This window comes from Cupressus sempervirens, chromosome 9 (assembly GCF_028749045.1).
Source record: "Cupressus sempervirens isolate cs-2001-9-10 chromosome 9, ASM2874904v1, whole genome shotgun sequence".
NCBI lineage: Eukaryota > Viridiplantae > Streptophyta > Pinopsida > Cupressales > Cupressaceae > Cupressus > Cupressus sempervirens.
Genome location: NC_143126.1, coordinates 383,705,190 through 383,720,232, shown reverse-complemented (window position 1 = coordinate 383,720,232; position 15,043 = coordinate 383,705,190).

Genomic DNA, 15,043 nt, shown 5'->3' with positions numbered 1-15,043 from the left:
GTCTTGGCTTATCATGGCTTATCTTTCCTATAAGAGCACTATCTAAATTGACAAAGCTTGAGCTCTTTCTAAAAATTCAAAAAAAAATAGAAAAAATAGAAAAAATGAAAAAAATGAAAACGTGCTTTGGTGAAAACCACTTGTTGTGGCACCTTGGTAGCAAAAGTAAAGAGAAATAAATTTATTCTATGGTGAAAACTACTTCTTGTGGCACCTTGGATAAGTACCATGATGAAAACCTAGCAAACAGGCGTCATGCGTAATTCTTCCATCATCCATCTATCCCCTCTTCTCTCTTTGATCTTGACAATGTTGAGCTATCTTTGCATATTGGCTATCTTATCCACGAGATTTTCTATTGTGCTCTCCCATTCACTCATAGCCTCTATCTTGAGCTTTATTCTTATTGCTCTATCCCATTGCTATACTATCTAGTTGACCCCTTGGTCTTGATCACGATAAATCAAACATGGTTCTCATAGGCCTCTTGACATGTCTACTCTCTTGGATTGCACGCTTTCATGCTATCTTACTTATTGGCTTCCATTGCTTATCTTATATGCTATCGCACTTGTTGGCTTCACCGCTTATCCTACACACTATCTTCCTCATTTCTTCCATTGCTTATCCAAAACATGCTTCATATGACTATTTCACCTCTTTCCCTAGCTTGGGTACTCTTGAGGAGTCAGTTCTTGAGGATCACTTTCACTTGCTTCATATTCCTTTCCTATGCATCTTTGCTTATCCATCGGCTTGTTTATCCATCATGTCCTATACCTTGCTAGACATTGGGAGAAAATGATGTGATCTTGCTTGAGAACTAGTGATCTCTAAAACCTTCTAAAAATTTTCAAAAAAAAATCATATATGATCCTAAAAAAAATTCTAAAAATCAGAAAATGTCCTGAAAAAATGATCATCTTAGTGAAAACCTAGCAATAGGCACTTTGATGTATCACCAATCAAAAATTTAAAAATACAAAAAAAATTGAAAAAGTCCTGAATAAATCTGTCAAGTGGTGAAAACCTGGAAACATGCACTACTTGAAACCCTCGCACCTATGTCTATCAATCTCAATCATCCATTTCACTACACATTTCCTAGCTTGGAATTGTTTCTTGTCCTCGTCTCGAGGGCATAGCTACTTAGCCTATTGAGGTATTCTTGTGCATTAGGGTTTCTTTGACAACTCACAAAATAGTGTTTCTCAACACTTCCCCCACCTTGACATCAAGTGTTTTTCAACACTTTTCAGATAGTTTACCTATGGTCTCCGATGTCGCAATATTTCTCACTATCAGAATCAAGTCTTGAAGAAATGGCCAAGTGACTTGCACACACACACTTTAACACTTAAAAAACTGAGCTATGTTGATCTTTATCTACTTTGTGTGTTGTCTATGATGATTTTTTTGCCATGTGTTCCCTCCCTAATAGTCTTTCGAGGATGTCATTGACTAGAAGACTGGGGGCATGGGACATAGCTTCTTGATTTCTTCTTGTGGGTATACTTTGTTTGTCTATAGTGTTGTAAGCATTTATGCTGGTCCTATTCAACACGTTGACTTACAAATGTATCATCCTTGACTGTTTTGCAAGACTGCACTCAGGGTTTATCCTGGCGCTTATGCCTTGATACAGGTGTAATCTTGCTAAATTAAACTTAGGGAATCTAATCGTGTAGTTATCTTGACTTACATGTCTCTGATGCTTAGATTGGATTTCCACATACCTATCTAATATCGATCATATTCATATCCTCATAGTTATACTAGTGATGGTTGTATGATCTCATGATGTCCCTAATAAATGCTCAATGATGAAATTAAGAGTCTAAATGTTATGCGCTTCTTGTTGGTAAACCACTTTGCATATTAGCTTGCATTTTAGGTTCATTTTCTAGCTTAGTCTTGCATTCTTGCATATGGGGAGAGCTCTCTCTTCATCTTTTTGTGGACATATCGGCTAACTCCTTTCATATATTTCTTTACTTTCTTCTTGTTCATGTCTTTTCACCTTCTTAATCTTTCACTTCATCTCATTTCTATCTTATCATCACATTATATAAAGTTTTGACATCTTAAATAATTTCACCGTCCTAGATTCATTTTCGGGATCGAAATCCAAATTCGAGTTCATCTTGATGGTCAAAATTGTCTTTTAAAAATTTACTTTCTTCTGAGCAGTTAGCTGACTGTTTGAGGTCTAATCTTTGAATCATCACTGGAGCATCTTCATTTCTATGCTTCGTATCTCCTTCTATTCACCTTTTCACATCTAAATCACCTTTCTACTCATTTCGACCTTATTTTTATGCTATATCCTTCAAGGTCAACTCTAGTCAAACTGGGGCATTTTATCAAATTTTTTATATAGTCATTCTTGGGTTCTAATCATCTATTTGTCATCTTGGACATTGCTATGTTCTAATTTTCTCATTTCTAGCTAGTTTTTGCATCCCCTTACCTCATTTCAATTTCGATCCCGAGGGGGCAGAAATACTCTATTGCTGATTGTTACAGCTATCTATTTCTTAGGAGCATTTGTTTGACCTTATCACTTGCTCTCAACCTATTCGCTTTGCTAGGTGTTAAAATTCTTTTTGGATCTTAACATCATCTTCCTAATGTTCAGTACTACCGCTATCAGGCTGTGCATTTAGGACTTGCTATCTATTTCTGCATTTCATTTTTTGGAATCAGATATCTATATCTATCATCGCCTATTTGGCTTCGATTTTCTTTGACATAATGTGTTCCCAGATCGATCACACATTAGGCAAAGAGGGGCAAATGTAATCACCTAAAAATGGTCATCTAGACTATTAGCCCCCTTTTCAAAATTTTGGCTAAATTAATTTAATCACTTACCTAAGCCAAATTGCTAATAATCAATTCTACTTTGTGTGTTGTCTATGACGATTTATTTACTATATGTTCCATCCCTAATAGTCTTTCAAGGATGTCATTGACTAGAAGACTGGGGGCATGGGGCATGTTTTCTTGATTTCTGCTTGTGGGTATACTTTGTTTGTCTATAGTGTTGTAAGCATTTGTGCTTGTCCTATTCAACACATTGACTTACAAATGTATCATCTTTGACTGTTTTGCAAGACTGCACTCAGGGTTTATCTTGGTGCTTATGCCTTGTTACAGGTGTAATCTTGCTAAATTAAACTTAGGAAATCTAATCGTGTAGTTATCTTGACTTACATGTCTCTGATGCTTAGATTGGATTTCCACATACCTATCTAATATCGATCATATTCATATCCTCATAGTTATACTAGTGATGGTTGTATGATCTCATGATGTCCCTAATAAATGCTCAATGATGAAATTAAGAGTCTAAATGTTATGCGCTTCTTGCTGGTAAACCACTTTGCATATTAGCTTGCATTTTAGGTTCATTTTCTAGCTTAGTCTTGCATTCTTGCATATGGGGAGAGCTCTCTCTTCATCTTTTTGTGGACATATCGGCTAACTCCTTTCATATATTTCTTTACTTTCTTCTTGTTCATGTCTTTTCACCTTCTTAATCTTTCACTTCATCTCATTTCTATCTTATCATCACATTATATAAAGTTTTGACATCTTAAATAATTTCACCGTCCTAGATTCATTTTCGGGATCGAAATCCAAATTCGAGTTCATCTTGATGGTCAAAATTGTCTTTTAAAATTTTACTTTCTAATGAGCAGTTAGCTGACCTTTTGAGGTCTAATCTCTGAATCATCACTGGGGCATCTTCATTTCTTCATGTCTTCATCATTTCCATACTTTATATCTACTTAAATTCACTATTTCATGTCTAAAATCACCTTTCTACTCATTTCGACCTTATTTTTATGCTATATCCTTCAAGGTCAACTCTAGTCAAACTGGGGCATTTTATCAATTTTTTTATATAGTCATTCTTGGGTTCTAATCATCTATCTGTCATCTTGGACATTGCTATATTCTAATTTTCTCATTTCTATCCAGTTTTTGCATCCCCTTACCTCATTTCAATTTCGATCCCGAGGGGGCAGAAATACTCTATCACTGCTTAGGAGCATTTGTTTGATCTTCTCACTTGCTCTCACTCTATCTGGTTTTCTAAGTGTTAGTATTCTTCTTGAATTTTGACATCATCTCTTCCTAGTGTTCAGTACTACTACTATCAGGCTGTACATTTAGGACTTGCTATCTTTTTCTACATTTCGTTCTTCAAAATCAGATATCTATATCTATCATTGCCTACTTGGCTTTCTATTTTCTTTGACATAATGTGTTCCCAGATCGATCACGCATTAGTCAAAGAGGGGCAAATGTAATCACCTAAAAATGGTCATCTAGACTATTAGCCCCCTTTTCAACATTTTGGCTAAATTAATTTAATCACTTACCTAAGCCAAATTGCTAATAATCAATTTATTTGATTATAACCTATAGTTTGACTATGCTATCCTAAGTTCATTATTTGATTAAAAGAACATGTCCCCTTTTAATTAAATAAAAGACCCCATTCTTCTAACCCACTTAAAGTGCACACATAAAGTCTTTTTTCTATTTTGCAATTAAAAGAAAAGGCTTTGTGACTTTTGTCTTATATGATAAGTCAACTTATATTCTATTGGTTGATTTGTGTGTGCACATGGATCACTCCTTTTTTCAAATTCCACCGTTGATCATCCACCATCTTCATCTTGATCTCTACCGTCCATACATCTTTAAAAGGGAGAGAGCTTTCCCTCTCAATCCATCCTCATTTTGAATATTGTTATGCTGCAGGTTTTCTAACAGGTTTCTTTGGAGCTTTGTGGAGAACTTCTATTTCCTATCTACATTCTCTCATCCATGGCATCATGGCATTCTAGCTTAGCTTAGCTTTCATTTTTACATGTAGCTTAATCTCACATAGCTTAATATTTGGATTGTAAAACTCTCATACATGCTTAGAATAGCTGCACTTTTCATATTCATTCTAGTTTAATCTTTAGTTGCATTGCATTCTTGAGGAACTCCTTGAGACATTTGCATTCTTGCATCTTGTCTTTGGAACCTCCCATTGCATGGTTTACTAGCAAGAAGAGTATCTCTAAGGCTCATCTGAGAGCCCTTGAACTTGAAATACACTCTCTTGCACTCCATGGATAGGGAGCTCTAAGCCGGCATCTAAGCATTCCAACTCATGGAATCGTTTGGATAGAAGGGTTTAGAGTGGAACACTTTCGAGTGTACACTAGTACTAATGCATCTTCTAAATATCTTATTAGATCAAATAGATTTATAATTAAGAAATACTTATCTGTGTCTTGAAGAATAGGATCATATAATTTGAAAAAAAATTACATGTCATGTTTTGATATAAGAAATATATTGCTAAAGCTTTCACTTTGTAATCTTATGCATGATCCTAAATTTTTTTATGAATGTATGCATAAAATCTAGCGGAATAGTTGGATTAGTATAAAAGTATTGAAACATGAAATTATATTTCAATCATGTGTACCTAGAGCTATTCCATTATTTGGGGATGTGTACTCAGAGATTGATCTTTTTGCTTTTGGAAGTTGAAAAGAAAAACATACCTGATATTATTTTTTGGTCATGGATATGGAACTCTGAATTTGTGAAAATTGTAGGGTTCCACCAACGTGTTCATACAAGAGTCACAAATGTTATGTGACCTTGATGGCTTGCATCACTGAGATAATTCAAATTTGAATTCTTTCGATTGTTCTTTGATATGTTAACACCATCACCTTTAAATACAATGGTGAGGGCACTTCTACCTACTTCATGATGTGGTAGTCACATGTATCCCTCTACATGCTTCCTCTTGCTGACTCGTCCAATCCTTCTTTCATGGCTATTGGTCGTTCTATCTTCCTTGCACACATATCATCTTTCTAAGTTGCATTCTTACTTCACTTAGGGCCCGTTTGTTTGCTGGAATTAACCTGGAATAGGGAAACGAGAACAGGAAAATTGGAATAAATCTATTCCAATTTTGGCCCAAAATGAGAATAAATCGAATTCCAGGTTTTTTTTGGAATTAGATTTATTCTTGCATTGGACCAAAATTGGAATAGATTTATTCCAATTTTTCTATTCCCATTTCCCTATTCTAGGTTAATTCCAGCAAACAAACGGGCCTTAGCATGAATCCATCTAAGTGGTTATCCTTTGTCATCGCTTTTGTTGGGCTTGGTCGTGAACTAGAGTCACAAATATATAAGTTCAATGTGCTTTGTTAGTCATAGCTCCATACTGGTCACTGTTCTTTCTTCGTCTTGACATCAATGACAACATAGTCACAACTGAGTGCATCTGTTACTCCACCAGTCTATCCTTAGTCTGTTAGTTAGTTATAGATAAAATAACATGAATGGTTTGAATGATAGGATAAAAGTACAAAGTTGTGTCACCTTTCAGGCTGACTTATCAGAATGACTGAATTTGAGTATTTCTATCTAAAATTTATTTTTTCTTAAACATATGATCTAGATAAATTCATTCTAGCTAAGTTATATATGGTCTCACACTTTTCCAATTGAAAATGTCTATTAAATGCATGTTTTATACTAGTTTGTATCTAATTAGTAAAGAAATAAAATTATTTCAAAAAAGTGGCATTTCAATAACTCTTACTATTTTTTATGATATTTTTTTAATAACATTTAAACACCATTTTATAGAGCTCAGAGTTAAGAATATTCTCATGTAGAGTTTATAGTGTTTTAATTAGATAGAGTATATTGAAATTAAAAAATTTCACAACCATGCATTTTAACACTCAAAAAGTTGTCGGTTTTGAGGAAAAAAAATATATTAAATCATATAAAAAAAAATCTAAAAATTATATGATGTTCTAAATAAGAGAGTCCTCTTTTAGAATGTATAATTTTTCTCCTGGTTAGAATAGATTTGTTTTGAAAAATGTGGTGGGAGATGAACATTATCGATTTTAGGTGATTTGAAATTTCAATCCTTATAAAAGAGAAAAAATAGTTCTAAAGCTTATTTTTATTTTTTATTGTTCTAGATATATATGTTATCTATAACATAGTCTGAGATCAAAGGGAAATAAATTTATTTACATATAGTTTTGCAGTGGGACCTAGACCCCTAATTTTCAGCTTTTTTCAACACCTAAAATATTATTTATAAAAAATAGGAAAATATATCAATTCTTATTCCAAATAAATATTAAAAATTGTAATCTTAAAATTTCTTCATTTGTACACATTTCATTAGTTTACTTCATTTCCAAATTCAAAATAATAATATCAATTTTATGTCATTGAAGGAGAACATTTATACATTTGTTAGTATTTTTCTTTACAAAAAGGTGACACAGGTTTGTGCTTTTCTCGACAGATCTCCTCCTTAGAAGCCAAACTCCACTACCACCTTGAAAGAAGTTTGATGCAAGAAAGAAACACTTGATCTTGATGAATGCTTAAAAATACTTTTTTGAAGTCTTGAGTACACATGTATGCTTTCTCTTGGTTTCTTGTGGAATAATTATGTAACTTGATGGATGAAAATGAAATGCCTAAGCCTCCTTATATAGTAGTTTTTTAGGATAAAAATCAAAGTAGGCCAACCTAGGAGCAAGATTAAATATTTTAGAAACTTAATACAGTTTGGGCCCCAAAATTCAAAACTTTCTAGGAAGGGGTCAATTTATTCCTAAGGAGGCCTAAACATAAAGGCCCCTGAGGTCTCAAAGAAAGAGCAAAATTATTCAAAAAATAATTAAGTTACCAAACCCTAGAGGGCCATGTGAGAAAATGAGATATGACCTAGAAATGTAAGCAATATTGGGAGAAGAAAGAGAGAACCAAAACCACATTAAAGACAACTAAAAGGTCTCCAAATGAAGTGGTTGTTAGATAATTAAGATAGGGGGAGGGGTGAATATGTTATGTTTAGTTATCATACAGTCCCTTCAAACAATTTCAATACCAACTCAACTTCATAAACATCGGCAGCAAACACTCAGTGTGCTTATTCAACTTATCAAATAACTCTTTCAACCTATTAAATTAATTTTCTTTACACAACTAAGTATCCATAAAATAATTAGTTATAACCTTGTAGATACTTAGTTATTACTGAGTTCTAGTAAATATAAAACATGTAAAACAATTTGTAACACCAATAACAGTCACACATTTGATACTATGATTTTAACGTGAAAACCCTATGAAGGGAAAACCCACTTGAGACCAACAACCCAAAATTTTCACTCTTGTAAAGTGAGCTCTGCTAGGTGCCGACCTTGTTAAAGGCTTACATACACATTGTTAATGTGACCTTGTTAGAGGATTTTAAGAAAAAGATCATCTAGACCTTATCACTCCTTAATCATGTCTAAGAAGTAGCTTGCTCTAAAGGACTTACAAACATCACTAATCAATGTTACCATATAGGATTTCACATACTTGTTAGATCCACTCAATTTTTTGAGATTTTCTACTACAATGATTAGAAAGTAACATTACAAATGGTATGTTAAATATAGGAGCTACCTTTTCTTGTTTAGAACTTTATTATTTTCTCTATCCGTTTGATCTCTCACTCGGATGATTTTCTCCTTCCCTTTCACCAACTATTCTTCTCTCTTTCATTTTCTCTACTCAATTCACCTTGCTCTATTCTTCTTCTCAATACTTTACATTCACAACAATATCACCATCAACAACATAATCTTAATAAGCAATAAGATCAATAACAAAAATTGTCTTGAATATCTCCATAAATAGTATTCTTCAAGCTTCCATATCGTTCCATCTTTTGTTATTTAATTACAATTGTCATTCCCAAATTCATTGTACTTAACCACATAGAAAATAGAACTTTGTGCTCATCCTTATTCTTCTTCAATCTCCATCATCAGATCCTTATTGAATTTTCCCAGTCGTAGAGCTTGTAACAAACTTTGACTTGTGTCTTATACCATCTCGAAATTTCTATATTTCCATGAAAAGTCAGCCTTGGATTCCAATTCTCCAAACTTATTCTTCCAGCTATTATGTAGTAAACATAACATTCACTTGGGTATTATAGCACTTGGTTAGTACTAGACTTGCATGTGCAATACTAATTTCTCTTTTTTCTTTGTCAATCACTTGATAAACATTGTAATCACTTGACTAATACAATCTTCCTTCATTAATATTCTCACTTGGTTAAGCTTGTGTACTTCAATATATTACATGATTGTAAAATAATCAAACCAATATTACATTATCACTATCCAACTCATTCAAGTACCCATTGACTAACATACTTATCAATATTGTCTTCATCAGACTTTCTTCAAATCCTCTTCATCAATCTAATGATATGGTACTCTCCTGAGTTAGCATAATGCCTAGCCAACCAAGACTTAACATCAATGACAACATAACAATTGATATGACTCTCTTGCATACATTCATAGCATGACTTATTACATTATCAGTTGGAGCTAATAGTGGTTTCATTTTAAGACATTGCAATACCTTCTAGTTGTAAACATGTATATTATTTATTACTTTTATATTGAGGCTACTATTGTATGTGACAATAAATTAATGACCTAATAATACAATTAGAGGGTTGTAGCACTTTATGTATGACTATTGATTGTATTGAGTTGTTCGTGTACATAATTGATTGAATTTAATAGCATTCATATTATTCTCTATTGATATTACTTTCATGGTTCCTATATTAATTTTATGCATTCTTCAAAGAAAGAAACTCAAGCCAATTTTAATGGGTTATTAGAAATAAAATCTACATCAATCCCTTGGCATCTTCATATAACTCTTTTTTTCCTTTGCGTGAAGTTTTTAAAAATGTTAATGCTTCTAAAATAATTTTAAAATATTTTCTATGATAGAATAATTGTATTTCCTTCTCATGTTAATTCCATAATAGAATTCTATGGACTAGTTAGTTTAGCTTTGGGTTTGACCCTTTAGTGAAATGGTAGGGCTTTTTTTAGTAATGCCTACAATTAAGGCTCAAGTCACCATAGGGTCACTCTCTATCAGTCAACAATGAAGAGTTATTGACCTTGACCCTTGGGGAAATAATGGGGCTTCTTTCCTATAGTGCTTATGACTAAGAATCTTTTTTTAAGGGCTTGACCATTTGGCAAAATGATAGGGCTTCTTGTCTATAGTTCTTACAACCAAGGTTTAATTCCCCATCAGGTCACTCTTTATCATATCAGTAATGGAGAGTTAATGACCTTGACCCTAGATGAAATGGTGATGCTTCTTACATTTATATTTTACTTCTAAGATTCATATTTTTAATATTTGTAATCCTCTACTAAAATGGCAGGGCTTGTTTCATGTAGTTCCTACAACCATGGGTCAATTCCCCATGGGATGACTCTATATTATGTCTTAAATGGTGAGTAGTTGACCTTTGTTGCCCCACTTTTCATCCTGCACCCAAGTAATAAAAGTGATTTCTTGTTCCTTAGCAATTTCCTAGGTGTGTTCAAGACTAGGTCTAAGCCCCCTTAGGTGGAAAGAGTCTTCATTGGATTTTTCATTTTCACCTTCTCCACATTTCATAGCCAGGTGGTTTTTCCTTTATGTGGAGGCATTGTGCAAGTAGCTTAGTGCCTAGTCTGATGGAGATTCATGTTGCTCATACAAAGATCATTTACAGAGTTATATCTATTTGCGGCCTATCATTTTCTCACATAAGAATAGAAGCTTGCAGAAATATGGACTTCGTCTTCTCCTCAATGAGTTTTCAACCCATGAAGATGATTTCTTGCGAAGAGCACCAAATGATGTAATTGGATTAAAATAATAAAATAATAAGGTGCCCTATGGAAAATTCATGTTCTTTTACAATTATCTACCTTAGGGAATGTTTAGGATTCGTCACAACTCTTATAATCATTCTAGGCAAGAAAACTCAAAACTAACTTCTCCTCGGCTGGTTTTCAACCCATGAAGTTAGTTTTCCGCAAAAGGCAATTCTAAGTGAAAGGAAACAAAATGTGGGTCCCTAATGAATTTTTGCACTCCTTTTGGACATCTCTGAACCCAAAGGAAACAATAATCAAAAGGTAAAGTAAAAAGGAAGCATGGGCGGAGAAATGGAAATTGTCTTCTCCTCAACGAGTTTTCAAGCCATTAGGACAATTTTTTGGATTTTAAAGAAAATCAAATTTGTAAGTGGATTGAACCCACAATTTGTGCGCAAAACTTCTCAAGATGATGATATGAAATATTCTAACTATTGCGGGAAAGAGTTATTAAGCAGAATGATGGGGACACAACCCAAGCATAGAATGGACACAACAGGAAAGGGAAAATTTTATTAACTGTGAGAAAATGCTATTACATTCAGTATAGAGAAAATAGACTTCAAAACATGTCCTAAGGGCTTACAATAGTATAAATCTGGAGATAATTTCTCCTTTTAGTACCTCCTCTGAAACTCCACTTCGAACTGCCTTTTACAATGCCAGAAATGTTCTTAAATAGACCTCAAAGGGTTAAGGATTAGGAATACATTCTAGAAAGTGCTAGTAGGCATCCACCGACTAAATAGAAGGCTCTAGAAGTCACATTAGAAGTCAGCACAAAATTAGAAGAATCCAGAAATGATAATCGAACTTCCAGGAGGCATAACTTTCGAACCATAGCTCCGATTGACGAACCGTTTATATTTTTGGAAAGCTCTCGAAGCGTTCTATAGCCCTATGGACCAGCTTTGCTCATCTCCCATTTTTTGGCCCTGTTTGAGGTCATTTAATGTCCCCAATCTGACTTTGAAGCATTCTTAGGATGTCTCCAAAAATTGAAAAACTGCAATAACTTTCAAACCGTGGGTCCTTTTGACCTGATTCTTTTTCTGGAATGCTCTAAATTACAATGACAATCTTTCGACCAATTTACACCTTCTAGTTCACCAAAATGATGGCTCAATTAAATACTCCTTTTTTTGGCATTTACATGTATCCCAAGGTGATTAAAAACTCTATCTTAGAACACTAATAGTGGAACTGTATGAGTTGGAACCTTTATTTGACCCAAATGGGTATCCAGAAATGAAAACACCTAAAACAAAAACTAAGTCTAAGTACATTTTTTTGGATGACACAGGATTGCCCTTATACCTCTAGATGCTCCTGCATCAGACACCCAGGGTAAATTGAAAAGTGACCTTGTCACTTTATGAATGGTAGAGGAAATCCCAAATGGGAAACCTCAGCTGCTGATATCCAAGTTGAGTCCTCAATCGGCCGTCCTTTCCACTTGACCAAATACTCTTCATACTGCCTATTTCTGGAACTCCTACCCACACAATGATCTAGAATGTCGTCTATCTCCTCCTTAGAAGTAGGAATTGGACATGGCTCTAACATCGACTCCTCATCTGCACCATCATCATGATATTCTGTTAAGTCTGCAATGTTCAAAATAGGAGAAGTGTGAATACCATCTGGCAACTCCACCTCATATGCACTTCCTGAGTCATGTTTCTTCAGAATTTTGCAGGGGCCAAATTTCTTCATTATCAACTTGTTGTAAGTACTGGCTGGAAATCTTTATTTTCATAAGTGTACCATGACTAGATCCCCTACTTGGAATTCCTTATGTCTTCTCCTTTGGTCAGCCCTAGTTTTATACTCTTGATTCATCTTGGTAATGTGTGCCTGAACCTCCCCATGTAGACGCTTGATATGTTCAGCAAATTCTTCAGCTTCAGCACTTGTCCTCTCCACTTGCTCTATCTTCCTCAATTCTGGTGTAGTCCTTGGGCTACTTCCATATACAATTTGGAATGGTGACTTACCAGTACTCCTATTTACAGAGTTATTATAAGCAAACTCCACTTGTGGTAGAATCAAATCCCATCCCTTGGACTTATCCCCAACTAAACATCTTAACAAATTGCCCAGACTTATGTTTACCACTTCTGTTTGGTCGTCAGTCTGTGGGTGTTGTGTGGAACTGAATTCCAAGTCTGTTCTCAACTTTTTCCACAATGTTCTCCAGAAATACCCCACAAATTTAGTGTCTCTGTTAGAAACTATACTCCTTGGGAGACCATGTAATCTTACCACCTCTTTGAAAAACAAGTCTGCAATATGGACAACATCATGAGTTTTGTGGCATGGAATGAAATGTGCCATTTTGGAGAACCTATCAACCACCACAAATATTGAGTCATTACGCCTTTGTGTCCTCAACAATCCAAGAACAAAATCCATACTTATGTCCTCCCATGGCTTTGATGGAACAGGCAATGGCTAATATAGTCCAGTATTGTGACTAAATCCCTTGGCAACTTGACAAATTTGACAACTCTGTACAAACTTCTTCACATGTTGTGAAATATGAGGCCAAAAATAATGTTCTCTAAGAATGGAAATGGTCTTATCTCGACCAAAATGTCCTGCCATCCCTCCACTATGTTTCTCCTTAATCAGATTTTCCATCATGGAACTCCTTGGAATGCATAATTGACTGCCCTTGAATAACATACCATCCTGAATCAGATAGTCTAACCACTTAGTTCTGTCTACAACAACTTGCTCTTTACAAGCTTTCCACGCTTCAGCAAAATTAGGATCCTCAGAGTACAGATTCTTGAGTTCATCAAACCCAACTACTTCAACCTGCATTACTGTAAGCAACAATTGTCTCCTACTTAATGCATCTACAACCATGTTAGATTTTCCACTTCTATGCTTCAACACAAATGTATAGCTCTGCAAGAACTCTACCCACTTCATATGCCTCTAGTTCAATTTACCTTGGCTATTTAGGTACTGTAATGCTTGATGATCAGTATACAAAACAAATTTCTTTGGCAATAAATAATGCCTCCATTTCTTTACGGCTTGAACTATTGCATAGAAAACTTGATCATAAATAGAATAGTTCTTTTTTGCATCATTCAATTTTTCACTAAAATATGCAATAGGCTTACCTTCTTGGCTTAATACAGCCCCAATAGCGTTGCCACTAGCATCACAATCCACTTGGAACACCTTTCTAAAATCTGGAAGTTCCAACATAGGTTATTCTGTCACCTTCTTCTTCAGCATTTCAAAACTTCTCGTAGTTGCCGCAGTCCATTTGAAATCTTTTCTATCCCCTCTCATTGTGTCAGTTAGGGGTGCACATATGCCACTGAAATTCTTAATACACTTTTTGTAAAAACTAACCAAACCATGGAACGATCTTACCTAAGTAGCAGGCCTTGGAGTAGGCCATTCCAAGATGGCTTTTACCTTCTCTGGATCCATTTTGAGACCTTCAAGTGATATAACAAACCCCAAGGAGACTTACTCCCTTTTTGCAAAGATACACTTCTTCAAATTAAGTAACAGTTTATCTTCCCTTAGCCTATCAAGGACACTACGAATATGGAATAAATGTTCTTCCAAAGTCTTGCTGAAAATTAAAATATCATCCAAATAGACAATAACAAATTTTCCCAAGAACTTCTTAAGTATCTCATTCATAAGCCGCATGAAGGTGCGTGGGGCATTCGTCAATCCAAAGGGCATGACTAACCACTCATAAAGACCCTCCTTGGTCTTGAAGGTTGTTTTCCACTCATCTCCTTTTCGAATCCGTATCTGGTGATAACCACTCTTGAGATCTATCTTTGTGAAGTACTGAGCTCCACTCAAGCAGTCCATAAGATCATCCATTCTTGGCAAAGGAAACCGATACTTGATGGTTATCCTATTTATAGCTTGAGAGTCTGTACACATCCTCCACTCTCCATCCTTATTTGGTGCTAGTACTGCAAGTACTGCACATGGACTTAGGCTCTCCCGAATCAAACCCTTTCTCAATAGCTCCTGCACCTATCTGTTTAGCTCCTCAGTTTCAATAGGAGTCATCTTGTGAGCAGCCTTGTTAGGCAAACTAAACTAACTCCTGGGATTAAATCTATCTGATGACTGATTTGCCTTATTGGTGGCAATCCTTTTGGAACATTATCAGAGATAATATCTCCAAACTCACCTAGTAAATCTGAAACTTCAAGTGGTATTTCACTAGTACCT